At 42.1% G+C, this 27,446-nt stretch overlaps 1 protein-coding gene across 1 annotated transcript in view; it reads right to left on the reverse strand.

Moving 5' to 3' along the window:
• Positions 1 to 27,212, reverse strand: part of IGSF10 (immunoglobulin superfamily member 10) — a 128,045-nt gene extending 100,833 nt beyond the window's left edge. Inside the window, exon 1 of the mRNA XM_033959119.1 lies at positions 27,097 to 27,212. The gene's annotated coding sequence lies outside the window, so the exon portion shown is untranslated. The remainder of the gene's footprint in view (positions 1 to 27,096) is intronic.
• Between the last annotated feature and the right edge of the window lie 234 nt (positions 27,213 to 27,446).

Genomic DNA, 27,446 nt, shown 5'->3' on the forward strand with positions numbered 1-27,446 from the left:
TCGAACCATATACCCTTGGTTGAATATTTGACATCTTTTCCTCATGAATCTTTCGTTGTGTGTTCTGCTCCCATCATTGAGGCCTGTTCTTGGCTTCCAATTCAGTGTTTTAATATGATCTTTAACATATAACGCCACTCCCCCCCCTCCTTTTCTTTCTACTCTGTCTTTCCTGAACAGATTATAGCCCAGAATAACTATAGCCCACTCTTATGGGTCTGCGTGAACTACATCTCTGTGATGGCCACTAAATTCAATTTAGCCTCTTCCATCATAGCCTCTAGAACCAGAACCTTGTTTCCCATACTCTGAGCATTAGTATTTAGGAAATGAAAGGAGAACAAATCTGTGAATATTATAATGCCTTTTATTGCTCCATGGTGCGCCTTGAATATTGCGTGCAGTTTTGGTCACTGCATTTCAAAAAAGATAGAGGAATTAGAAAAGGTACAGAGAAGGGCGATGAAAGTGACAATTTCCCTATAAGGAAATGCTAAAGAGGCTAGTGATCTTCAAATTGGAAATGAGATGGCTGAGAGAAAATATGACAGAGGTCTATAAAGTATTTTTTTTTTTAATTTTTTTATTCATTTTAAAGCCATATGTAAGTGCAAAATAAAATACAATCATATAATTCTGTTATCACCCCTCCCCCATAATTATATTTAAGAACTACATTCAGATTGAGAATTGAAAAATACATTCCAACCCACCATAGACATGTATGACCAAAAGGCATAATCAGCAATCACTCTTTGCAAAATTTTGTCAATGGCTCCCAAATCTTCAGAAACTTCTTATAATGTCCCTGATGAATGGCCATTTTACGTTCCATCTTAAAAACATGACAGAGAGACTCCCACCAAAAGGTATAGTTCAGTTTTTCCAATTCCTTAGAATAAGCTGTATGGCAACCCCTGTCATAATAAATAGAAGTTTATTATTATGGGATGATATATGGCTTTTAGCTCTCATCATGGTGCCAAATAGCACAGTGCCACTGGATTTTCCATTACTTTGTTTACCTGATCCCAAATGGATCTCCAAAATTGAAGTATCAAGGGACAATAAAATAATAAATGATCTAATGTCCCAGGTTCGAGATGACAGTGCCAACACCTATTAGACTTGGAACTATCTAATTTCTGTAACCGAACTGGGGTCCAAACTGCTCTATGTAACAAGAAAAACCAAGTTTGTCTCATAGATGCTGACGCTGTACTTCTCATCCTCCAAGCCCAAATACGTGGCCATTGAAACGCAGTAATCTGATGCTTTATCTCAATGCTCCAAATGTCACGAAGACCAGTTTTTGGTTTCTTATTCAAAAATCCAGATATTAATTTATACCACTGAGCAGCCTGTTGACCCAGGAAATCCGCCTGGAAGTACAGGAATGGCAAACTATACTGATTTTTAAGATTTTTCCAGTCAGGGAACCCTTCCTGAATGGCCTGCTTCAACTGCAACCACCTATAACTTTGAGTATTTAGTGGAGTGAAATAGGTATATGTGAATCACTTGTTTATTCTTTCTAAAAAATATAAGGATTAGAAAGCACGTGATTAAGTTAATAAGGGAAAATTCATCAAAGGGGATCCCTATTATATTCCTATGAGCATCTTTACTGGTTAGCATGCGCTAATCATTACCACATGCTAATGCAATTAGCACACGCTAATGCGGTAGCACCCTTTGATGAATTCCCCCCCCCTAATACATTTTAAACAAATTGAAGAAAGTATTTCTTCACTCAGCATATATTAAAACTCTGGAATTTGTTGCCAGTGAATGTGGTAAAAGCAGTTAGCATAGCAGGGTTTAAAAGAGGATGGACAAGTTCCTAAAATAAAAGTACAGAAGCCATTATTAAAATAGATTTGGGAAAATCCACTGTTTATTTTTCTGGGTAAGTAGCAAAAAAATCTGGTTTTACTCTTTTGAGAAACAGGATACTGCGTATAATGAATCTTTAGTCTGACCCAGAATGGCAATGCTTATGTACTTATGTTCTAAGAGGAACACTGAAATACATGAACAATCTTTAGTGTATATATAAGGAAAGTTTTGCTATTTGACTACATCTCAAACAGTGAAACACACCAGGGAGACCTCTGTTTCCCTTGGCCTAATACAATGAATGTGGATGATGTTATAGTCTCTTTGGCTCCTGTGCTGTCAGTCGGATCTAAAATAGACACATACGTTTCCAAACCAGAAAATAAAGTCAAACCAGTTGTAAATGCATTCGACCACAATATTAACTTGGAAAACAAATACATTATTTAATTAGATGACCTACTTATTTCTCCCAAGGCAGTCTACAGTTCTGGGGTTACATACAACAGCAAGTGATATATATATACTGCATAGAGATGATTACAATGAGGGATTTGATTAGGGATTATGAAAACTTTTCTTAAATTAAGAATAACTGTTCTAAAGAAAGCTTCAGCAGAGAAAAAAACCCCAATCTAGAACCTATGCTTGTGTTTGTTTTAGTTTTGCAAACAGATGTAGTAATATGGTAGAAATTATGTTCACCTTATTCATTTTCGGTGGTAGCTTGAGACATTCAAAGGGGTGGGCACTGGAGGATTGAATGACTTGCCTAGGGTCACAAGGAGAAGAACTGGGATTTGATCTCACAATCTCTGCGTGCAGAGGCAGCAGCTCAACCAATGAGTCACAGCCCTTCCTCCCCAGAGGACATACTATATGGGGTCTTCTTAATAACATGATAGAATATCAATTTTTAAGATCATAGTGCATAATTTACTAAAACATGATATGTATGGTATAACTTTATGTTGCATTGCTGTAGTTAGAGACCCACTATCTTCTGAAAGGCTTGGCTTGGATGGTTACATGGATCCAGCTCCCAATGATTGGAAAAAAAAAAAAAATGGTTCCTTCAATAATCTGCCCTTCCCCTGCTCCCTAATTGTGCAAAATATGTTATGTTTCTTCATCCAATTACCATTCCAGATTCTTGATGTTAGCCACCCTGTCTCTCACAGATCTAAGGCTAACGACTTAGAACATAAGAACGTAAGCATTGCTATGCTGAGACAGACCACAAGTCCATTAAGCTCAGTATCCTATTTCCAACAGTGGCCAACCTAGGTCATGAATACCAGAGATTTTCAATGGAAATTTATTGTGAAAAAACTTGTGGCATTTTAGAAAATGACACATTGGGAAAAGAATGATGTCCCGGTTGGACAGGGGTAGGAGATATAGAGTCTACGTTCTGAGGTCCCATATCAAACAGACTTTTAAGAGGAAGAGGAGGAGGAGGAGGAGGAGGAGTACGAGCTGGATGACTGAGGGCTAGATGCACAAAACATGGTCATTAAGACTGTGGGGGTTGCTGTTGGTCGATGTTTTGGCCGACTCTGGAACAGAGATTGATGTTCCAAGAAGTTTGCATACAAATTATTTGCACAGAAGTTCTGTCCAATCACTCGCTCTGAGAGCCGGTTTGGGGAAGCCCTAACAGATGAGTGGTAGGGAAGCCCCAAGCAGCCTCCTGACACTAAGCTGTTGGGGATTTTTTCTTTTTTAAAAAAATGCTATGCTTCCCCTCCTCCTGCTGATGACGGCCCTCTCCAATGATTCCCCCACCTATGAACCAGAATGGGGGCAGGAGGAATGCCCACTCCCTCCCTCCACTGCAAAACCCCCTCCCACACAAACGAAAATCGGCAGGATATATGCCCAGAATACAGAAGGAGGAGCCTAAGGCCTTATTGGTTCAAATGCCTAAGACCCTTCCCCTTGCAAGAGTCCTTAGGCATCTGAGCCAATCAGGGCCTTAGTCCCCTTCCCGTGCATCAAATGATGCACCGGGAAGGGGAAGGCCAACCATTTCAGAGTGGCAGGCCTTGGATCAGGATGGACCTAGCATCCCTCCTGCTGTCAACATCCGTGACAGGTATGGGGGAGGTTTGGGGTGGTGGTGGGAGCATCTGGTGGCAGGAGGGAGTGGGCATCCCTCCTGCCTCCATTCTGGTTCATCAAGGGGATCATCGGGGAGGGACATCATCAGCGGGGTGGGGGGCAGTAAGGTATTTTTTAAAAATGGGGCAGATAGTGTGCGTGTGTAACACATGCACATCTGTACCATTAAAAAAAATGAAAAATAAAACAAAACAAAACAAAAAAACCCCACAGGCAGACCTGTCGGGTTTTTCAGGTCAGTAAGAGTGATCACTATTTTTTCTGCTATGTTAGAGCATCAATCGGTCGGCTAGTTTGCATGGCATTTCAATGTTAATGACCTTATATGCATGGCTGGATTAGAGAATGAACTATCGCAGGGCAAAACACAGTGAGCCATTTTTGTGCACCTGGTCGGCAAACCGGTTTAGTGATGATCAGAGACTTCAGTGCATCTAGCCCTGAGAGAGACTTCAATGAAGACAGAGTGAGATTCAGTTCCCGCAGGTATCAAAAGATTGGAACTGTTCAGTAGACATGGAGAGTTGCAAGTCTGTGTTCCAAGACCAAGTAAGCTTTGCGTAATCAATATCTGATGTTGTTTCCTGAAGAAACTTGTGTTGTAAAGATAAATGTACCTTTAACTGCGAACCCAACGTGTATGACTCCGAAAGGATCTCCTGGACATCCTCACACAACTCCTCCCAGGACAGGCTTTGAACATAATGGTGCAGTTGCAAGTAAGCAAAAATGTGGGCATGAGACAAAGAATACTACTGTTTCAGATCAGCAGACAGCTTCATCTTGCCTTCATCGGTCACAACATGACGCAGTTATTTTACTCCACTCTGACTTCGACACCCAAAAGTGGCAGAGTCTATGCCTGGATGAAAATCAGGGTTGCCTTGGATAGAGAGGTAAAAAGTAACTTTACTAGAAAAGTGATGTCTCATAAATCTATCTGCACATCAACACAAAATGTTAATCCTGGAAAATTGCGACAGGAATCGATGCGAGGCATGCAACATATAGCTACAATTCAAATTCCGTAAAGGGTACCGAAGGTTAGGCACCTATATAAGCATGCCGAGCTGATGAAGGCACCCAACTTAATTGAGTGATAGGCTAAATTAGTGCCCGTTCAGCACCAAATTGGCATTAATTGGTTAATTGAAAGGGACTTAACTTAGTAGGCACGATCTAAAAACTTGGTTGTTTACGCAATAGTTATCTAAGATCACCAGTTGACCAACATCAACTAAGTATATTCTATCTTTTAACTATTTAAATATCTATCTAATCTTAACTAATAATACTCTCTCCACTTGGCTTATTAGTTTGTTACTTTATTTTTAATGAACTGTAAACCGAATCGAGTTCCTTCAGGAAATTATCTGGTATATAAACTAAAGACTAGATTAGATTAGATTCTAAAGCAGTTAGGTGCCTAATTAAAAGTGGGTGTGTTAAAATTGCTCTCTTCCTGTATTGCATGTTCATGTTTTTATTGGAATCCACTAAGGACAAATCATGGCGTAAATCCTCATGCCTAAAATTAGGTGCCATGTTAGCTACATATGTGCAGAATTTGGGGTTGGGGCTGGAAGTGTGGTTTAGAGTGCACTTTGCAATTAATATGGGTGCTTAAGTGCATTAACAGCTAACGTGGCAAACAGAGCAGAACAGCTACTGGCAATACCACAGTTTGGTTAATAGGGGCCAAAATATCATAAGCAAAACATAAAACACATAAGAAAATGATAAAATAAGCAATTACAGTTCAAGAAGGTAGTTAAAACTAGAATGTGGGAATAAAAATCAAGGGGAAAAAATACCCATAAATCAACCAGTGGTGCAGCTAACTTAGCTAAGCTTTTGATTTCTTCACTAATGTATTCCATGGAAGGGGAGCAACATAGGAAAATGGATTTTACATAATGGAAGGATCATTAAGAGAACTTTAGTGGCTGAACAAAGCATTCCACAAGGTATATAAAGAGAAGATTCTTTAAGTACACTGGACTTGTTCCACACAAAAATCTTTAAAAAGCAATTGACAGCACTTTAAACTGTGCCCAAAAAGAAACTGGCAGTGAGTGCATATTTCCTTAACACTTGGGGTCACAGAATCATATGATTTAATACCTGTCAAGAGCCTTGCCACAATAACTGGAGGTTTTTTTTAAAAAAAAAGCTGATCTGAGCAGAGCCAACATGAAGCTATTAACGCATGAATCACTGTCAAAAGCGCTCCATCCAAAACTGGACTTAACTGGTGAATCATCTTCAGATGGCTAAAACACCCAGAGAGCATCAGCTTGTTGGCTATGTTTAGCAATGGATCTAAATCACTTCAAGGTTATACATTTGAGATTTTAAAAGAACATAAGCTCAGCTATAGTATAAGGTGTAGTAAATTTTACATGTAGAAAATAATTTTATAACAGGTAGGTCTGCAGGAAAGCACCAATTAAGACATGTGGAGGGACATTTTCAATTGGATGTCTAAGTCTGACTTTGGACGTTTTCCACTGTCGCAACCCGCGGGCTCCTGATCCCTGCAGCAAGCCGGGTTCACTGCGACCGTAACTGCTCCCAGCCTGTTCCCTTCAACTAGGGAATCCTTCAGGCTATATAGGCACCTGCCTTTTAGCTTGTGTTCATTGCTTCCAATCTCTCCCTGGGAATACTTGGCACACCAATGTCCATCGGTTCCCAGCTTTCCTGCTGCCTCTCAACGGTGGGATCAGAAACCTCTGAAATGTCCACCATCTCACAGTCTCTTGCCAGCTCGTCAGCATTCAGTTGGGGAGCTGAGTTGTGTTGCCTCTCAAGCTCACGTTGCAGCCCCCTTGGCTCCTCTCCCCCTCTGGGTCTCAGCTGCCCTGTTTTAACCGGCTCTAATTCGCCCCTCTCTGCTCTGAAGAGGGGGAAGGGAGAAAGTTCTCTCTGCAGCTGTATCTGCCTACGTGACAACTTCCTGCTAATTCTCTGGCATTCTGGGAGGTGTAGTTCCCTAGCTCCCGAGTTCCTTAGAGAGTAACCTGTACCTGAACTGAACTCTCCCTGGCAGTCAGTGTCTGTCTCATCAATGTTGGTGCAACTGAGGTCAGCGCTATCACACTCAGCAGAGCCAACCTGGTCAACTCTCCTGCATAGGGGTTTACTGCTCTTCCTAGATACTCCTGTGACAAAACTAGGAAGAGAGCTAGATTTGTCACACCACACGATATCCAAATTCAGAGGTGATAAAATGGTCATTTTCGAAACAGGGAACACCGCAAGACGTCCACTTTTTTTTTTTTAAATTGTCTTCTTAGACGTCTTGGCTGCCAGGATATCCAACCCTTAGGACGTCTAACTATGTTTGCTATTTTTTACCACAAAAACATCCAAGTTCAAAACATCCTAATCCAGACCATTTGGATGTGGGAGCGGCTAGCAGTGGAATGGACTGGCCACATAGACATCCCAACAGAGCAGTGGGGCACTTTAGAGGATATGTCCGGGTGCCCGGATGGATTTTCCAAAACCTGCAGTTTGTCCAGGGTTTTGGAAAGCCCCGCCGCATCTGAAGGGCCTTTGAGCATGTGTGGATGACTTCATACGCATCCGCTTATGCTTGGAAGCCCTCCAGACTCGGCGGGAAATAAGAGATGAAGCTGTAAGGGGGTGGGGATGGGCAGGGTGGGGTTCAGGGTGGAACAGGGCAGGGTTTGGGGCGGAACTGGGTGGGGCTGGGAGCAGAATGGGGCAGGGCCATTTTTTAGCTTCAGATATGGTAACCCTAGCATCCACCATAGAACAAATGTTATAGAGGGCAGCCAACACATGTGTCATATCCTAAGAAGCCAAACCGATATTAACTGAAGGCTTGTTCATAAAGCAATCTTAAACTTTTTCAATAAAGGCTCACTACAGATTGTCAATGGTAATGAATTCCAAAGTGCAGGATCCATGAAGAAAAAAGCACCTTGTTTAGTAGATTCTAGATTAGCAAGCAAGGAGCAGGCAATAATTGCAAATTCAAAGCGTTCTTGACGCACACATGCTTTGTCTTTCCTTCAGTCAAGGGCTGCCAGTATAAAAAAATATCATCGTTTTTTGTCGATTCAAGCTGCATTATGGAATAAAGACCTGAATTCTTTAATAGTGACCTCTAGCTCATATCAGCACTTTAGAAGACAATTGAATTACAAGATTTTTAGGAAATTAATGTACTGTGTTCAATTATATATTGCATTCATAGAACAATAATTAGTTGTTCCATCTTCAATTCTCATTCAATTTGTTCATCCTACAAATTTTAACAACCCTCAGAAACACCACCTTCGACTCCTATAATTCATAGTCTTAGGCTTTAAGTGTTGTTTCCTCACCGGATCTTACTTCTACTACTGATCTTGTTTAAATATATATATATAAATAGTTTAGCTTTATGTCCTTAATAAAGTGACTTATCTTAATTGTGGTCTTTCTTCCGGGACAACTTTGCCAACATGTTTCACCGAAAAGTTTTATCAAGGCTGTTTATCTCTGCAAATATATAAAGTTACCATTCAAATCTTTTACATCCTCATCATTCATATCCCCTTAAAGATAATGCTAAACCACCCTCCAATAGCTGAGATCACTCATCCCATTTTCGAAGGAAATCTTTCTATTTACCTTCGAAAAGCTCTGTGCTACTCCAACTGACCACAGCATGTATTTAACATGGCCGCCGTGTTTTTACCATATCTTTTAAACCCCACTGGAGCGTCACTCACGATGATGTCATCACATCATCGGAAGATCGCTCCGCGGGGAAACTTCTCTCATGAGTCAAAATAATATAATGAAACTTGCACTAAAGTTAAAACTCTATTACATAAGGAGCCCCAGACTTATTATCTTAAATCAATGAAGCCCATTCTAATTCAAGGTTTAACCCTTTGGGAATAACTGTATTCAGACGGTATATCCACCTTTGTTCCAAAAAATTCAACCTCTCCTCCCAATTGCCTCCCTCCCTCCCTCCTTCCAAAATTTCAATCACTCTCTACCTCATCTGTTCAATACTATGGTGGTTCTGAGTCCAGTGTTGTACCAATGAGGCTTGAAGGGCACCTGTGGTGATACGGGATTTGTGCTCAGTTAACCATATTTGAATGGCCCTTTTGGTGCGTTATAATATACCGGAGCTTGCGAAGTGGACTGTAAGGAATGGTTAAACAATGAAGATACTTCATTAAGCCATAGCAGATACCTTTGAATGCCAGGAATAGGATTTTAAATCTAATATGATGATATGAAGTTATCATATGCAATTCAGCTGGAAGGGCATTCCACAAAGTTGGGCCCATAACATTAAACATACAATAACTTAAAAGGTAGGGCTGCATTTTGATTCAAATTTTAATTGCGATTAATTGCACAATTAAAGTTATGTTTTTTATTTATTTTCCCATTGCTGTGACTCTGGGCAAGTCATGTAACCCACCATTACCCAGAGTCACCAGGAGCTATACTAGAGAAAAAAAAAAATAACATACAGTACTTTTAAAGAGTAAAAAGTAACAAGAAATATAATTTGAAAAATATAAAGAATCTAAAACAGCCATACAGTTTTCATAGTCAACTTCAGAAAAGCAAATCTACTTAAAAGGAGATTGTTTTTCAAATGCACCTATAAAGGTAATCCATGCAAAAAACCGAAAGATTATTATGAGATCAATAGTGAGTGGTGATTTATCCACTTAGGGCTCCTTTTATAAAGTCCCGGTAGAGGTTTCTACCATGAGCCAGTGAGGTAAGTGCTTCGACGCTCATAGAAATTCTATGAGCGTTGGAGCATTTGTCTTGCTGGCCTGCAGTAGAAACCTCTACCACAGTTTTGTAAAAGCCAGCATTATAGAGAGTTGTGCGGGGACAGAAATCCCACCCATCCCCATCCGTCCCCACTTGAATCTCCTCCGTCCTTACCCGTCCCCACAAGAAATCTCCTCTGTTCCCGCCTGTCCCCATGACGAATCCCATCTGTCCCCACCCATCCCCCTATAAAAGTTACCTGTCCCCATAAAAAGCAGCGATTAGTATCATTTAGAGATTCAGTAAATAGAGAGCAAAATGTTATGAAGATGTCTATGTGTAGCATACAGTATATCTTCTTACCATGCACCTGAAACAAATTGAGGGACATGTCACCTAGCAAATTCTAAATACAACCAAACTGAATAAATAGCGAGTGTTCATGTCGATGACACAGTGCATATAACAGACTGATCAATTATAAGTTAATTACCTGACTGCCAGTGCTGGAGCGTTTATGAATCACCTCCTTCTGCCCGCTGTACTCACTGCTGCTCATGCTGGCTTCTGAATTCTCCTTTCAATTTTTCAAATCCCCTCGGTCGCGCTGCTGCTTCTGAATCTGGTCTCCTCCTCCTCGGGTCTCTCTCTCTCTGTCGCTGGTATCGGGGCCTTCGGGGGAGGGCTTGGGAGGCTCTCTAAATACAGGCTGTCTTCCCGCTCTAGCCTTGCACGTGACACCTCCTGACCAATCAGCAGCAAGGCTCTCAGTGTGTGTACGTGCAGAGCTCACTGCTCAGCATGGCTGTTCCCGCCAGGGCGCCGGATCCAGACCAGTCTCATCATGAAATTTCTTTCAACTGGATCAACATTAGGTAGGCCTCGGGAACCCTGGTTCCATTCCTGTGGGCCTGGGGGGGGGGGGGGTGTCCCCGTGGGAGTCCCGTTGACTTCGTGGGATCCCCTTAGGAGTCCCGTAGACCTGGGGGGGGGGGAACCCTGAGGGGTCCCCGCAGGACCCGTGCAGACCTCTACAGCATTAGTTAAGATCCATCATATTCAGCATTTCTGCTTTAGAAGTTCTGTCCTGTGCCTCCCCTTTGTATCTGTCTAATGAAAGAACTGAGATCACAGTGTTCTAATCATTAGTCTTTTTTTCTTTTTTACTAGCCAGATTTAAAGCTGTTCTCATGCTCCAGTTTGTTCATCTGTAAACATAGAACTTCCTGGACGATTCCTAAACAATGTACATCTGTTTGACCAGTCTATCAAATAAAGTATAACTTTACTAATGTGTCAGATAAATTGCTATGGAGCTGCCCCCCCTCCCCCACACCATCACTTCATCACATCTTTTGAGCAGCATTTCAAGACAAATTATATTCAATATTCAGTGTTCAGTTTTATTTAATATACCATAAATAGGGTATTATCCATTCCCTCCCTAAAAGTTATTAATAGGAGGTGGCAAAATATTTTTCACATTACGGCACCCCAAATATGGAATTTATTGCCACTAAATCTACGGGAACAATGTTTTCTCGACCATTTTAAGAGTAATAGGGATAAGACATTTTTTTTCTTCTGGCTTCTGCCCTTCCCTTTCCGAGGCAGGATCCGTGAAATCCTGATCAGCAATGCTTCCATCTTTGGATTTCGGGCCCCTTCCAACTACTATATACTCCCTAGCTCCAATCCTCATCATTTTTCCCTTTATTGTTTTCTTTCCTATAACATTTGTATTCCCTCCCTTCTTGCTCTATGGTTCCGTTAGTCCATCCGTCTTTTTTTTTTTTTTTTTTTTGGGGGGGGGGGGGTGGGTTGTTAATGTGGTCATAATATGTTGGTATGTACTATGGGGCTCATAATCGAAAGAGAAAAACGTCCAAAAACAGGACTAAATCGGCACTTGGATGACCATAAACAAAAGACGTCCAAGTGCCGATAATCAAACCGGGTTTTGGATGTATTTCTAAACGACCTAGGCCTTCATAGTGCCGCTGAACGACCATAGCTAAATGGGGCGTTTCAGAAGGAGTGTCGAGGGCGGGATTTGGGCGGGACATGGGCAGGCTTAGACTTAGTCATACAGCATGTATAACCGAAAGTTTTACAACAGAGCCTAGACGGAACTTGGACGTTGTGACTTAGACCATTTAAAACATGGTCTAAGTCACAAAAACCCACCTAAAGTCACCAGATAAGCACTGCAAACACATAATAGAGACCCCCACACACTACCTCAGTGATCACCGCCCCCCCAACCCCATAAAAATCGTAATCATGCCTTTAAAATTCAGCCTCCAGAACATCATCACCTGGCAGCCTGGCATAGGAAAGCCTATTCGTCCAGCACAGAGGCGGCTTAAGCCATCTTTGGGGTGGGTTAGGGACTCATGGAGAGGAGGATCCATGCCCATAAGCCCCTGTAATCACTGCATTGATACTTAAACATGTGCACTCCTCTATACACCCGCAAAACTCCTGCAGTTATAAGGGCTATTAGGGTGGTAGATAAGTGGGTCTAGGGGATGCTGGAGGTGGTTTGGGGGGCTCACCATCACTTATAAGGGAGCTGTAGTGAGATGATAACATGGTACCCTTTTTGTGAAGTTCACAGAAGTGCCCTGTAAGATACCCCACTATTTAGGTGCCATGTCTGGGTGTTCAGTCCATCGCTTTGCAGACCCCTCCCACGTCCAACAGGGCTTGTTCTAGGCGTTTTGGACTTGGACGAAAAGTTGGACGAAAATGTGGTATAAATATAGACAATTTAGTGGCTTGGACGATCATATCAGCAGGACGTATAGTTAGATGATTTTCGAAACAAAAAAAATTTTGGACGTATTTTTCGAAAATGTGTCCTAGGCTGTTTTTTACTTTGGACGACTTGCGGCTTAGACAAAAACGGACTTAGACGTTCCTGTCGATGATGCCCCTCCACTTCTTTGTAACAATTTTTTCCCTGTACATCACTTAGAAGCCATTTTATCACATTTTAAATAAAATTGAATAGATAATGAAAAAAAATTAGAGGGTACTAATCTAAGCAACTCTTTTACTAAAGGGCATTAAGCCTTTAACATGTCGTTAGCATGCAAAAACAGACCACAGCAAAAATGTTAAGAGTTTTGTAGGTATTTTTCCTGTTTCCATGTGCTAAACCAAGCATTATTTAATTTTTAAAATTTTTTTCTTGGAGAGGATGAGGCATGGGAGGAGCATAGGCATGAAAGAGTTAACCAGCTAGCGCATTATGATTACGAGGGATCGCTGAAAAGTTCTCAGCCCAACCAACAAAGATGGGCCAGTACCTGGAGGTCTCACACACAATCTAAGGGCCCCTTTTGCTATTATTTCTATAGCACAACTAGACACACGCAGCGCTGTACATTAAATGCGTAAGTGAAGGTCCCTGCTCGAAAGAGTTTACAATTTAATTATGACACACATATAGGACAAATGGTGAATCCATGTTTGTTTAGGTGTGGACCAGTCTCCATCGAGAGCTATACACTTAGGGCTCCTTTTACTAAGGTGTGTTAGGGCATTAACGCGTGGAATAGCACACGCTGAATTGTCACGCATGCTAGATCTTAACACCAGCATTGGGCTGGCATTAGTTCTAGCTGCGTAGCACGTGATAATATCCTGCGTGTGCTAAAAACGGTAGCGCACCTTAGCAATTTTCACCTTTTTTTCATTCTGTATTTTTCCAATGGAATGAAAAAAGTGGAAAAATCGCTGGACTTACCTCCTCCTCTACGAAACTGCGATAGCAGTTTTTAGCGCAGTGAGCCGCGCTGAATGGCCTATGCTGCTCCCAACGCTCATAGAGTTCCTATGAGTGTCAGGAGCAGCACGGCTCTCTGTGCTACAAACTGCTAGCGCAGTTTAATAGAAGAAGGGGGTAAGTGTATAGCCCTCGATGGAGGCTGCCTCAGCTTTGTTGGTTGGGCTGAGACCTTTTCAGTGGCCCCTCTCTCACTCACTGGCTATTACGGAGTTAATGCAGGAGCACTTAGCACCTCCTAAATGTCACATTAACTTTCTGCAGATGCTGTGCACTAACGAGAGCATTCGCACTTGGACCTGCAAGTGGAAAAAAAAAAAAAAGAAAAAGGGCTAGATGCGCTAAAGATACCGACTGGATCGCTGTTGTCCGATTCTCTGGCCAATTCTCAAGCAGCAATCATTGCACTGTCAAGTATGCATATAAATGATTTGAATGGAGGTGCAACTCATTTGTATGCAAATGGCCACATTGGCACACATGGCCTATGCATGCCCAAGGCCATGCAAATGCGACCATTTGGTCAGCTGACAAAGCCTGTCATTAATTTTATAGTTTTCTTATGTACCACTTTAATATGTACTGAAGATTAACAAACCAATAAATAGCTAAGGTACCTGGAAATGATTTTCTTTTGTTTTAGGAAGGATTAGCATGTTTTCGCCCATGGTGGAAGTTGAGAAACAAACAGGCTATGTAGATGACAGATCAAAGACTGAGTGCTTTCATCTGGATCATTTAGCTGCAAGTTTTTAAAATTCCTTTTGCAAACGTATTACATAAACTTGGTGCCAGGGCTTGAAATGCTTCAAAATTAGAGACAGGGAGAAAACTGAGCAACTGCTTTGAAGCACCAAAGGTCAAAGCTTCAAGCCGAGGTTCAATTAAACTTGGACTTCGTACCAGCTTTTACAGCTATTCAGGTAGAGAAACACTGAAATATTCCATCTATGCAGAACAGCTGTTTTGTCTTGGCTCTGGAGCAGATATGTTGATTTACATGTTCCTGAATGCTGAGAATGTCCTGTTTTTTTTTAATAATAATAATTTTATTTCTTATATACCGCCAAAGCTGTAGTAGTTCGAGGCGGTTTACAACAAAGAAGGGCTGGACAATCAGCGAATGGGTACAATCAGCGAATACAGATACAATAATATATGTAAGCAGGAAACAGGTATAATATAAGGGGTCAAATGTAAGGTGAGCAGGAAGCAGAGGTATGACAAAAGAGATCTTGGGGAACAAGGGTCGGGTTTATACATCAGGGCTCATTACGATCTGCATTTAATATTGCAAATTGGAGAACATTATAGGTGTAATTCAATGTAATAAAACACAGAAATATGAACCTAATAGTATCAGTTCACTACACCCAACGTTGCACAATATATGCGAGAAAAATATGCCCAAAATGAGGAGCAAAGAAGATGAGAATTTTCATAGCTCGTTGCCACTAGCAGGTGGAAATACTTTGAGCTAAGAGTTATAATCATAGATCAGAAGGGAGCTGAGGTCAGCGCGGACAGCAGGTGGAAGATGCTGCTTGCGCCGGTGAACTTTTCAAGAGTTATGTGGGGGCGGGGGTACATTGCGGTGGAGAAGAGTAGGGAGCGCACAGCATGACGATGCCAGGAGCCACTGCCCTGGGCGCCAACCTCCTCGCTATACCACTGGGTACCAGCATTTATACCAGGTTTCAGCAAGCATAAGTCTGGTGCCCAAAGGGCACATTAGCCGTTTCAGCATGCGCTAAATATTAGCGTGCACTAAACGCTAACGTGTCCATTATAGTCTATGGATGCGTTAGCATTTAGTGCACGCTAAAATGGCTAGCACGCCTTAGTTAAAGGACCCCAAAGTTAGGTGTGGGAATTGGCACGCTTTGTGCCAATTTTTCTGGTGCCAATCTATAGCGCCATTTTGGCCAATGTTTATAGAATTTCTGCCTATGTGCTAAATCTAATCTGGATATTCAATACAGGAGTTATTTCTAGGCATTGGCATTGGATAACCATATTAGCCACTAACCCAAAAGTGATAGGTATAGTTTATTTATAGTTTGTTTATAGTTTGCCTTTTACAAAAATGGATCACAAGATAATAATAATAATAATAACTTTATTTTTATACTAGTGTTTAAGCCCGTTACATTAACGGGTGCTAGAATATATGTCTGTCTGTCTTTCTTTCTTACTTTCTGTGTCTCTCCCTGCCCCTGTCTCTCTTCCTTTCTTCCTCCCGCTGTCTGTCCTTCTTTCTTTCTGGTTATCTCTCTGGCACCCTGTCTGTCTGTCTTTCTTTCTTTCTGTCTCTCTCCCTGCCTGCTGTCTTTCTGTGTGTCTGTCTTTCGTTCTAATGCGCTGCCTGCCTGCCTGTCTTTCTGTCTCTCCATGGCCCCCTTCTGTCTCCCCTCCCCCAAAGCAAACCAAGATTGCTCCCAGGCCCCCTTTCCCTCTCCGTCCCCTCCACTTCCCTGTGCAGCAGAAGCAGCATTACCCTCCCACCCTTCCCTGTGCAGCAGCAGCATTTTCCGCCCTTCCCTGTGTAGCAGCAGCAGCATTACCACCCCCCCCACACACACACACTACCCTGTGCAGCAGCAGCATTTCCCGGCCTTCCCTGTGCAGAAGCAGCATTTCCCCCCACACACAGCATTTCTCACCCTTCCCTGTGCAGCAGTAGCATTTCCCTGCCTTCCCTGTGCAGAAGCAGCATTCCCCCCCACACACACACACTTCCCTGTGCAGCAACAGCATTTCCCACCCTTCCCTGTGCAGCAGCAGCATTTCCCTGCCTTCCCTGTGCAGCAGCAGCATTTCCCTGCCTTCCCTGTGCAGCAGCAGCATTTCCCTGCCTTCCCTGTGCAGCAGCAGAATTTCCCTGCCTTCCCTGTGCAGAAGCAGCATTCCCCCCACACACACTTCCCTGTGCAGCAGCAGCATTTCCCACCCTTCCCTGTGCAGCAGCAGCATTTCCCTGCCTTCCCTGTGCAGAAGCAGCATTTCCCCCCCACACACACACTTCCCTGTGCAGCAGCAGCATTTCCCACCCTTCCCTGTGCAGAAGCAGCATTTGCCCCCCCCCACACACACACTTCCCTGTGCAGCAGCTGAATCTCCCAGCCTTTCCTGTGCAGCAGCAGCATTTCCTGCCGCCCCTTCCCAGCCGCCGCATTGAAATTGAGAGAAAAGCGCTGCACCGCACTACCGCTGGCTTCGGCGTCTTCAATGCACTGCGGCCAACCCTAGCGGAAACAGGAAGTAGTCAGAGAGGGCGGGCCGCAGTGGACAGAAGATGGCGAGGCCAGCGTTAGCATGGTGCAGCGCTTTTCTCTTAATTTAAACACGGGTGAGCCGGCGAGAAAGATGAGGCTTTGGCGGTGGTGGTTTTGGCGGTGAGTGAGGGCATCAGGGGGGAGTCGCCTGCTGTGCTGTGTTTCGCCGCTTTGTCTGGCCGCCACACACGTACTCCTGCTGGCCACGGACCTACTGATCACAGATCAGAGATCACGGAAGCACGCAAGTAAGTGCGCATGCGCGGCTAGGGTTTTATTATATAGGATACCACAATACCACAAACAGTTCGGAGCGGTTTACAGAGGAAGAGACTGTATACAGACAGCGATATTACAAAAAACTTTCAAAATTACATTAGCATGGTAAGATTAATCACTTTTTTCCTGGGTGTGTTTTAGAAGTACATCAAGGCAGAAATGGAGTCAGAGAAATTTATCAAAGAGATAAGTTTTGACTGACTTCCTAAAAGTCTGGTAAGAAAGTGCGTTTGAGATAAAGTTGGTTAAACATTTATTCCATTTGCCTGCTTGGAATGATAGTGTTCTATCGATGAATCTCTTGTAGATACAGCCCTTCAAGGATGGAAAGGCGAACAAGTAGGTACTAAGTGTACAAGTTGTGCCTGGAAATTCAAAATGATGAAATGGATAGATTGAGGATTAACCTGTTGTGGTTTTGAAGCAAAGGCAAGCAAACTTGAAAATGACCCTTGCTTCCACAGGCAGCCAGTGTAGTCTTATTTTGTAATACAAGCTTATGTGATCCGATTTCTTGAGACCATAAATGAGACGGACTGCAGCATTCTCAATGATTCTCAGTTGCTTGATGTTTTTTTTTTAAAAGATCCCAAGCATATAAACATTGCAATAGTCTAAGATACTTAAGATCAAAGATTGAATCAGCAGTCGAAAAGAGAAGAAATCAAAATAGTGTTTAATGTAGCCGAAAACATCCAAGTTCCATCCAGAGCAGGGGTGCCCAACCTGCGGCACGAGGGCCTCATGCGGCCCAGTGAAGCATTTTGTGCGGCCCTGGTCGAGGGCGATGCAGTGTTTTACTCGGTTCATAGACAATCCCGCGAAAGACAAAGGCGCGCGCCGACAACTGAGCGAAAGACGGAAGCGCGCGCTGAAGAAAATTACAGTTTTTAGGGGCTCCGACAGGGGGGTTTTGTTGGGGAGCCCCCCCAGTTTACTTAATAGAGATCGCGCCGGCGTTGTGGGGGGCTTGGGGGGTTGTAACCCTCCACATTTTACTGTAAACTTAACTTTTTCCCTAAAAACAGGGAAAAAGTGAAGTTTTCAGTAAAATGTGGGGGGTTACAACCCCCCACACACCCCCACATCGCGGCACGATCTCTATTAAGTAAAGTGGGGGGTCCCCCCCACACCTCCCCCGTTGGAGCCGTAAAAACTGTAATTTTCTGCGGTGCGCGTCTCTGCGCTGCGCTCAATTGTCTGCGCACGCCTTTGTCCCAGTGTGCTTTTGACCTGACACCGTTTTACTCTGCTGCCCCTGGGTGTTTACCGTCATGCCGGCTCCCTCCTCTGTCTTGCTGCAGCGTTTGCGCGTTTGTGCAGAAACATTTTTTTCAGCCAATGCGGCCCAGGGAAGCCAAAAGATTGGACACCCCTGATCTAGAACGTCCCGGGAAAGGTTTGATTATCATCGCAAGAAGTAGAAGTCTAACCCACCCATAACATACCTCCCACGATGCCCCCTAGACCTCTGGACACACAGCAGGCAAAACATCAGGCTAGACATCCAGAAAGTCAGTTTTGAAAATCAGCATTTGGACGTCCCTGTGATTACGATGTCCAAATACTGACTTATGATGGTTTTGGGATGTCTATTTTTTTTTACTATGAGCCCCATAGTTGCTTATATAGGCTTTATAAACAGGTGCAACATCTTTGCCTATGTAGTGTCACAGTTTAGGTATTGTACTATAAATTACCCTCAGGTTCATCCTGTATCTCTTACCAAATAATGAAGTTCACTCTTATATAAAAATATTTCTCTAACACACAGTTACAAACTTTTTGGGAGTGCAAATACAAAGTTTTGCCTGACATTTTCCAATGGATGCAGTGTAGGAGAAAGAAGTTTCTGGAAACAAATCAGGCTAACATTCAAATTAAAGGCTCCTTTTATCAAGGCGCGCCAAGGGGGGGTTAGCGCTTCGGATATTTCATTACACGCTAACCCCTGCGCAGCCTAAAATCCTAACGCTTCGTCAATGGAGGCGGCAGGTGGTTTAACGTGCGGTATTCTGCGGGTTAAACCACTACCGCGCCTTTGTAAAAGGACCCCTAAGATTTCCTCGCAAATGTTTTCCAGAGTGTTAGATATGTTTCTTTTTCTGAGCATCACAACTGGGCTTTTTTTTTTTTAAGGGGAAAAGAGCCCCATTATAAGTTAATTTCATATAATTTTCAGAACTTTTAAAGGCATCTTTTTTTTTCAGGATTGAAATTATTCAACAGGGGAGATATTCACTCATATTTCGTTTGGATTTAAGTTCTTAAAGTTGCTAACCTCTTTGGTGTGTGGTTTTTGATTCCCTCTATTGTGCTAGCGCTTCCCATGTTTGGGTTTATTGTATTTTTTTTTTCCTTTTTTTAAATCTTTGTTTCCTTTGCAAGGTATTATAACCATGTTTTTATTTATACATGCAAATATATATTTCTCTAGCATGCTAAATCATAAAATTATCAGACATTTCAGTTTAAAGTTGCTTACTTGATGGTTTATGGGTAGTGCACAGTTGTTGCTGAAAACCAACGGTGGCTCCATTGATCTAAGTTCACCACAGCTGGCTACAGCTGTCCTGAGGATTTTCATGACATTCACAACTTTTGCAACAAATACTGTAAATAGACCTAATCACCTCTTATTTCAGACTTGCTGTGTTGCGTGTAAGGTTAGTTCTTGCAACACTGTCTGTATAAATGATAAGAAGTAAATAGTACTGAGAATGTTTGTCTGTACTAAGTTGTCAGCAGCCAAAAAAAAAGGGCTTTCATTCCATGAAATGCATTAAGAACATAAGAATAGCCTTACTGGGTCAGACCAATGGTTCATCAAGCCCAGTAGCCCATTCTCACGGTGGCCAATCCAGGTCACTAGTACCTGGCCAGAACCCAAGGTGTAGCAATATTCCATGCTACCGATATAGGGCAAGAAGTGGCTTCCCCCATGTCTTTCTCAATAATAGACTATGGACTTTTCCTCCAGGAACCTGTCCAAACCTTTCTTAAAACCAGCTACGCTATCCACTCTTACCACATCCTCTGGCATTCCAGAGCTTAACTATTCTCTGAGTGAAAAAAAAAATTTCCTCCTATTGGTTTAAAAAATATTTCCGTGTAACTTCATCAAGTGTCCCCTAGTTTTTGTAATTTTTGACGGAGGGAAAAATCGATCCACTTGTACCCAGTCTATTCCACTCAGGATTTTGTAGACTATTAACAGGGAAAATTTTCATCATGTGTTTCTTCAAGCATAAAGTGAATAGTTGTTTAAGATGAATGGATGTTTCTAAAGAACAAATGATGATGTACTTTAGATGTGCTCTGGATTATAAAGTTACAAGTGCTAAATTTGGATATTATTCCGCCATCTGGTTTTCTTGCTGCATTCCCTATCTTTTTGCTTAATTTCCTCCCCTGAGATTCAATGTATTCATCCATTATTCCCAAACTGCTGCTTACAAATCCAATCATCTCCGCTTAATCCTACTGTTATCTTCTGCCAAACAAGGAACAGACACAAAAATAAACACACTATGAAACCTGCAAATGAAATACCGAACCTTACACCAACATCAGTTCCAACAAAGCAGTATGTTTGTAATCTTCTTTTGCATTCATACTTGCATGTTGTCTGTAATCCACATTGAAGAAAGCAGGCTACAAATGTCGGCATTCAAGAAGGATAAAATTCTTCATACAAAGGATTCTGCAATCATAAAAGTCTTTACTGGGTAGATACTGGGTTCATCTATAAAGGTCCATGGCACGTAAATAACCACAAAGCTCTCAAGAGAAAATGCTGCATAATCACAGAGCTCTCAAGAGAGCTTTGTGATTAAAAGAACATAAGAATTGCCATACTGCCATCAAGCCCAGTATCCTGTGGCCAACAGTGGCCAACCCAGGTCCCAAGTACCAGGCAGAAACCCAAACACTATTAACATTCCAGAGCTTAAACTGTGATGTCATAATGCCTCATTCAACCACTGCCTAAGAGCCAACCATCAGTGATGTCACAATGGCTTGATTGTCCTATACTTGGCTCACATAAGAACATAAGACTTGCCATACTGGGTCAGACCAAAGGTCCAACAAGCCCAGTATCCTATGTCTAACAGTGGCCAACCAGGCAAAGAGGGCGACTTGCAACCAAATGACTGGACACGTTGAAAACAACCATGGGAATGATGCTGGAGGACCTAATTGGACTAGCACAAAACTGGGCTGGGTCAAGAACTGGTTGAGTGGAAGACGACAGAGGATAATGATCAATGGAGATCACTCTGAGGAAAGAGAGGTTACCAGTGGTGTGCCTCAAGGTTCTGTTCTTGGGCCTGTTCTTTTTAACATTTTTATAAACGATATTGATGAAGGGCTGTCGGATAAGATTTGCCTCTTTGTGGATGATACCAAAATCTGCAATACAGTAAACACCCCGGATGGTGTGAATAACATGAAGAAAGACCTGGCGAATCTTGAACAATGGTCTGAAATTTGGCAGCTAAAATTTAATGCTAAGAAATGCAAGGTCATGCATTTGGGCTGCAAAAACCCAAGGGAATGAGCGTCCAAACTCAGATTTGGATGTCCTATTGAAACTCAGACTTAGATGTCCACGTGTCTGAACATATTAAATAGGCAGTTAAAAAAAAAAAAATGGAACAGAAAATAAGTGAAAGTATTTGCTGTAAAAGAAATACAAATCATTCTCACCAAGCTATGGTAAAAACATTTCAGAATCTGAGTCAACATTCTTTAAATGGAAAGGAATGACCTGAAACAGTAATGATTATAGAGCACAGGGAGTGTTTAAACTTATAAAGCAAGACTGTCAAACCCAGGGAAGAATAAAATGGTCATATTAACACACATTTTATACAATACCTATTTTATGTTGCGCATGGATGGTCTTTAAAGTTTTAGCTACAAATTGAAATTAATTTCTGGGCATTGCAGACTGAGTCTGTAAACCTAGACACTGGGAAGAACATCTGTGTACCAGGCTACAGTTAAAAGGGAATTATTTATATTGGGCTTGCATGGAGCTTGCATGAATACCAAATGACTAATAACAATTTAGTACTTGACAATTAATCTAGTTTTTAACGAACCAGCAACTAGTCCAAATTAAACTCCGCTCGCTTGCATTTGGACAAATGTAGCACAATATGTAGCCAGAACCGGACAAATAAATATACAATGTTAAGTAAACTCGCTGGCTCAAAATATTCCCATTATGACAAATTAGATGAAACCAAACTTCTGTACTTTTAGTTAACGTTACCTCACTGTGCACACAGACTACAACTAATAACAGGTATAGTACCATCACTTACCCCCCCTCATTTACAAAAGCCGGTAGTGCGGACCAGTGTGGTAAATGCTCCGACGCCCATAGGAATTGAATGGGCGTCGTAGCATTTGCCTGGCTGCACATCTTTACAAAAGGGAGCCTTATAGTTATAATTTGAAATGTACGTAATTATGATTTTTCTGCAGTATTAGGGGTATGTTTAATGGAGGATGTTAAGCTCTTAATCTGCGCTTACCGAGTATGGTATGATTGCATTAAGGCATTCTGTGGTAATTTCCTTGTTAGCATTAGCAATTTTCAAGGATTTTCTCCGGGAGGAGGCATGAGTGGGGAATGGACGTGGAAATATTAGCCAACTAGCATGTTCTACATAAGGCCCACTAACTGGATAATGCTTATGTTCTTATAAAATTGAGAGGGGACCAGTTTCAGAACCAGTGCTAGGAAGTTCTTCTTCACCCAAAGGGTGGTGGACATCTGGAATGCGCTTCCGGAGGGTGTAATAGGACAGAGTACGGTATTGGGGTTGAAGAAGGGATTGGATAACTTCCTGAAGGAAAAGGGTATAGAAGGGTATAGATAGAAAATTACTATACAGGTCCTGGACCTGATGGGCCGCTGTGTGAGCGGACTGCTGGGCGTGATGGACCTCTGGTCCGACCCAGCAGAGGCACTGCTTATGTTCTTAGTGTGGGGACACTTTGGCTCAGATTCTCTATACAGCACCAATTTCGGCGGCCACTAAAAAGTGGCTGCTAATCGTTTGCCAATCTTGCAATAGTGCCCAATACAGAATCACACTTCTGGGAAATATAGGTGCTGGAAATATAGGCCAGGGTTTCTGGCACCTATTTTTGTCGTGAATCGTGCCTACATAGGTTCTTTGTGATGCCTATCACCACTTCCAGCATTAGCCATGCCCATAGTGGCATTAGGCACTGGTAGGCATCTGTGGAGGCACAATTTTGGCACCTTTTTTTAGGCACCGGTAGGCACTTTAAATTTAAAGTTATGTGCATTTCAAACGGCATTTCCCTATTAACTTAGGCGCTGGTAGAGCGCCTACCAGCACATAAGTTAAGGCACCATTTGTAGAATTTCACCTCTTAGTGCCAGAGTTCAAGTTTTATTAACATTTGATTTGACCACTTAAGTGATGTGCAATAAGTAATTTTTAAAAAAGCATACAATTAAAATGTATAACAAGCACTATATAAAATACAATATACTGGATAGACACATTAACAAAACTAATACAAAAGGGTAGAAGGGGTTGAACTACAATTTGTTTTTTTTAAAGGCTAAAGAGATAACATATGGGAAATACGATAAGGGAGGGGAGAGAGTTGAAAAAGAAAAGAAAGAAGAGACGGAGAGAAAGAAGGGAGAAAAGTTGTAGAAAAAAAAAATGCTCTCTATATACTGTATATGTGGAAAGAAAAAATTACAGGGTGATCCCGTTCGAGAAAGACTAAAGACTGTAGGCATCTTTAAATAGGAAACTTTTCAGGATGTTTTTAAAGCATGACAGATTATTTTCCTCTCGTAAGTGTTTTGGTATCCCATTCCAGAGCTATGGCGCCAAAACCGAAAAAATATCTTGCCGTTGAGTCCTGATAATTTTCAGAGATGGGACTGTTAACAATTTTTGGTCCATTGACTGAATATTGTGCGGGGTGAGTAATTTATCTATGAATTGCGGTTCTTTCAATGCCAGAGCTTTGAATGACAGAGGCAGACCGATAGGGATCTGAACCCAGCAAATCACAGTTTTTAAGTAGAAAAAATAATTGGCACTTAATCGGCAGTGATTAGGAGTTATATGGCATCTCCTTTATGCCCTATTCTATACCATGCATGCCTAAATTTCATAGGGTGCAACTCAAAAGGGGGTGTGACTATGGGAGGGCCTGGGCAGGTCATTGATGTTCCCAAAAATTAGGTGTGATGTAGAAGAATATTTGGATTTATGCACCCAGCTGCAGTCGGGTGTGAGGATTTAAACCAGATTTCAGCAGGCTTAAGACCTTGTGCCCAAAGTTCAGCAAGGGAATCCATTTTGGATACGTCTTTGAATAAATTTAGGACATGACAAGACATACTTGTTTTATGAGGTCTTTGAGTCTTGAGTGGACAGGTCTAGGGGAATGAGATTAGTGTCAACAGCGGATTTCATCTTTGCTTTTCATTTTTCCTTATCTATGATTTTATGCATACCTTCTAAGAAATATCAATGACGTATCCTATATTGCTCATTGTCATTGTGAATCTAAAAAGACAGGACAAAATCAGAAATTTTGTATTTTAGTTTTTCTGTGTTGTCAATAGTAGATGTGGTCGTGGCAACTGAAATAGCAGTTTAAAAGATAATTGGACAAGTTCCTGGAGGAAAAGTTCATAAAATATTATTAGTTAGGTAGACTAGGGAAAGTCATCATTTATCTCTTGAAATGAACTATGAGAAATTAGATCTACTTTTTGAGATCTTCCAGGTATGTGTGACTTGTATTGGCCATTGTCGGAAACAGGAAGCTGGGCTCATTAGATATTGGTCCGATTCAGTATGGCTTATATTATGTTCTAATGTTCCAGGATGATTCCCTCAGTTAAGTGATAGTCAACTATGATCCTGAAGAACTGCAAATAGGATCAGGTTCACACACCTAATGAACATTTGTTGTGGATATCCTCAATGCCAACTTATTTGTGACCCTCAAGTTGGGAATCCCTGGCTCAGTGGTTCAGTTATCATTCCAGGGCAATGCTTTGGAATACCTCCTCGCCCCTCCTTTGCGATCTGTCTGTTCATATTCAATTTGAAAAGAAGAGAATATTGTTGACATCCATCAAGTTTTAATTTGTTTAACCTGTCTATCAGAAACATCAACAGCAAGTCATTTGCAGAAGTTTGGCCAACATTTCCCTGGCATAAGCAAATGCCTCCAAAGACTTGGTGATTTCAGCAGATGTTGAATATTAACCCTCACTGCATATTCTTTCTGTCTAGTTTTCTGAGAATGATCAAATTGTTGAGGCACTGCTTAGAGCTTTTCAATTCAAGAGAAAAAACATAAAAATGAAACTATGCAGACTGCGTGGACCTCTCTGGACTCCATTCATTAGTGGTTGAATGAAATATGCATGTTTTTGTTTCATGATCAAAGCAAAGCATACTATAACTGAATAAGAGAGCAGATCCTCGGTCACAAGAGGGCACCCGCTCAAACTCAGGGGCGGAAAATTTCATGGCGACACCAGAAAGTATTTCTTCACAGAGAGAGTGGTTGATCATTCGAACAAGCTTCCAGTGCAGGTGATCGAGGCAGACAGCGTGCCAGATTTTAAGAATAAATGGGATACCCATGTGGGATCCCTATGAGGGTCAAGATAAGAAAATTGGGTCAGTAGGGCATAGACAGGGGGTGGGTAAGCAGAGTGGGCAGACTTGATGGGCTGTTACCCTTTTCTGCCGTCATCTTCTATGTTTCTATATGAATCGAGTTCAGGCATTTCTATGAGACCATGTCCATGGCAGGTGCAAACACATTTACTCAAAAACAAGGATCAGCTCGAGAAGTAAGGTGCAATCCTTTTTAATGCCTGCGGTGGTGCTATTGTAGAAGAGCCAGAATGCAAAATTGTGCCCTTTTATGACAAGACAATCTGCAGCAGAGTAGACATACCAGCGGGGACAGATAAATAACAAACAATATTAAAATGTGGAATAGCAGTGAATGATTTGACAGCTTTAATCCAAAAGCATGAACGTTAAACATTTTGAATGTAGATATCCATGGGCTTCATTCCTATAAGCAATGGAGCTAATACACTTCTAGACACTCTTAGAATGTATAATGAACACAAGCTCGGAGAAACCCAAAATCTATAGTTTATGGACACGTTAGTGGTTAGCGCGTGTATATTTAGTGCGCGCTAAAACGCATAGCATACCTTAGTAAAACAGGGGGTTAGTGTTAGCTAAAAATGTAATAATTTCCCTCGTCATTCCAATTTACAGATTATTTATACATATGTTAAATAGATCCCTGTGGCACTCCACTATTTACCTTCCTCTGTTGAGAAAAATGGCCAGTTAACCCTACCCTCTGTTTTCTGTCCAATAGCCAGTTTCTAATGCACAGCAAAACATTGCCTCCTATCCCATGACTCTTTACTTTTCTCAGGAGCCTCTCATTTTCTAGGTCATTTGTCAAAAGCTTTCTGAAAATCTAGATACACTGCACCAACTGGATCTCCTTTATCCACATGTTTATTCACATCTTCAAAGAAATGCAGCAAATTGGTAAGGCACGACCTCCCTTGGCTAAACCCATACTGAGGACCTCTTCTATCAAACTGCGCTAGCAGTTTGTAGCACAGAAAGCCGCGCTGAATGGCCCGTGCTGCTCCTGACGCTCAAAGGAACTCTATGAGCGTTGGGAGCAGTGTGGGCCATTCAGCACGGCTCACCGCGCTACATAGTGCTAGCGCAGTTTGACAGAAGAGGCCCTGAGTCTGTCTCATTAAACTATATTTATCTGCGTTCTATATACAGCATGAATTCCTATTCAGTGTTTATTTAATCAGCTCTCAGCAATTTCAAAACCTGCATGGCTTACCTCAGCCACACTAGACATTAGCTGTTCCTTTCACAGCAGTGTGTGGCTCTTCAGCAGATAGCCTCAACCAAATAAACATTGGCTTACCTTAGCCAGCACCTTTACTATCCAAGCTTCCCCCGGGGTTCTCCTTACTCACAGCTTCTGAGCCTTCTCTGCTCAGGGAAGTCTTGTTGTGGAGGCTCTCACCTTACCACAGGTGACCCTCTCCCGGGGACCTCTCAGAATGAATCCCAGACTGGGCAAATGAAGCTCTTCCTGCCTGGGTTCCAAACCATGACTCAGCAGGGTAGCCTGTTCATGCAGTTCAGCGCCACCTGCTGGATGAGGATTGAGCTCTGATTTACAAAGCTCAATGCATCTTGGACTCTGTAGTTCAGCGTCACCTGCTGGATGAGGATCGAACTCTGAACTACGGAGCTCAATGCATTCTGGAC

Source organism: Geotrypetes seraphini, chromosome 9 (assembly GCF_902459505.1).
Source record: "Geotrypetes seraphini chromosome 9, aGeoSer1.1, whole genome shotgun sequence".
NCBI classification, from domain to species: domain Eukaryota; kingdom Metazoa; phylum Chordata; class Amphibia; order Gymnophiona; family Dermophiidae; genus Geotrypetes; species Geotrypetes seraphini.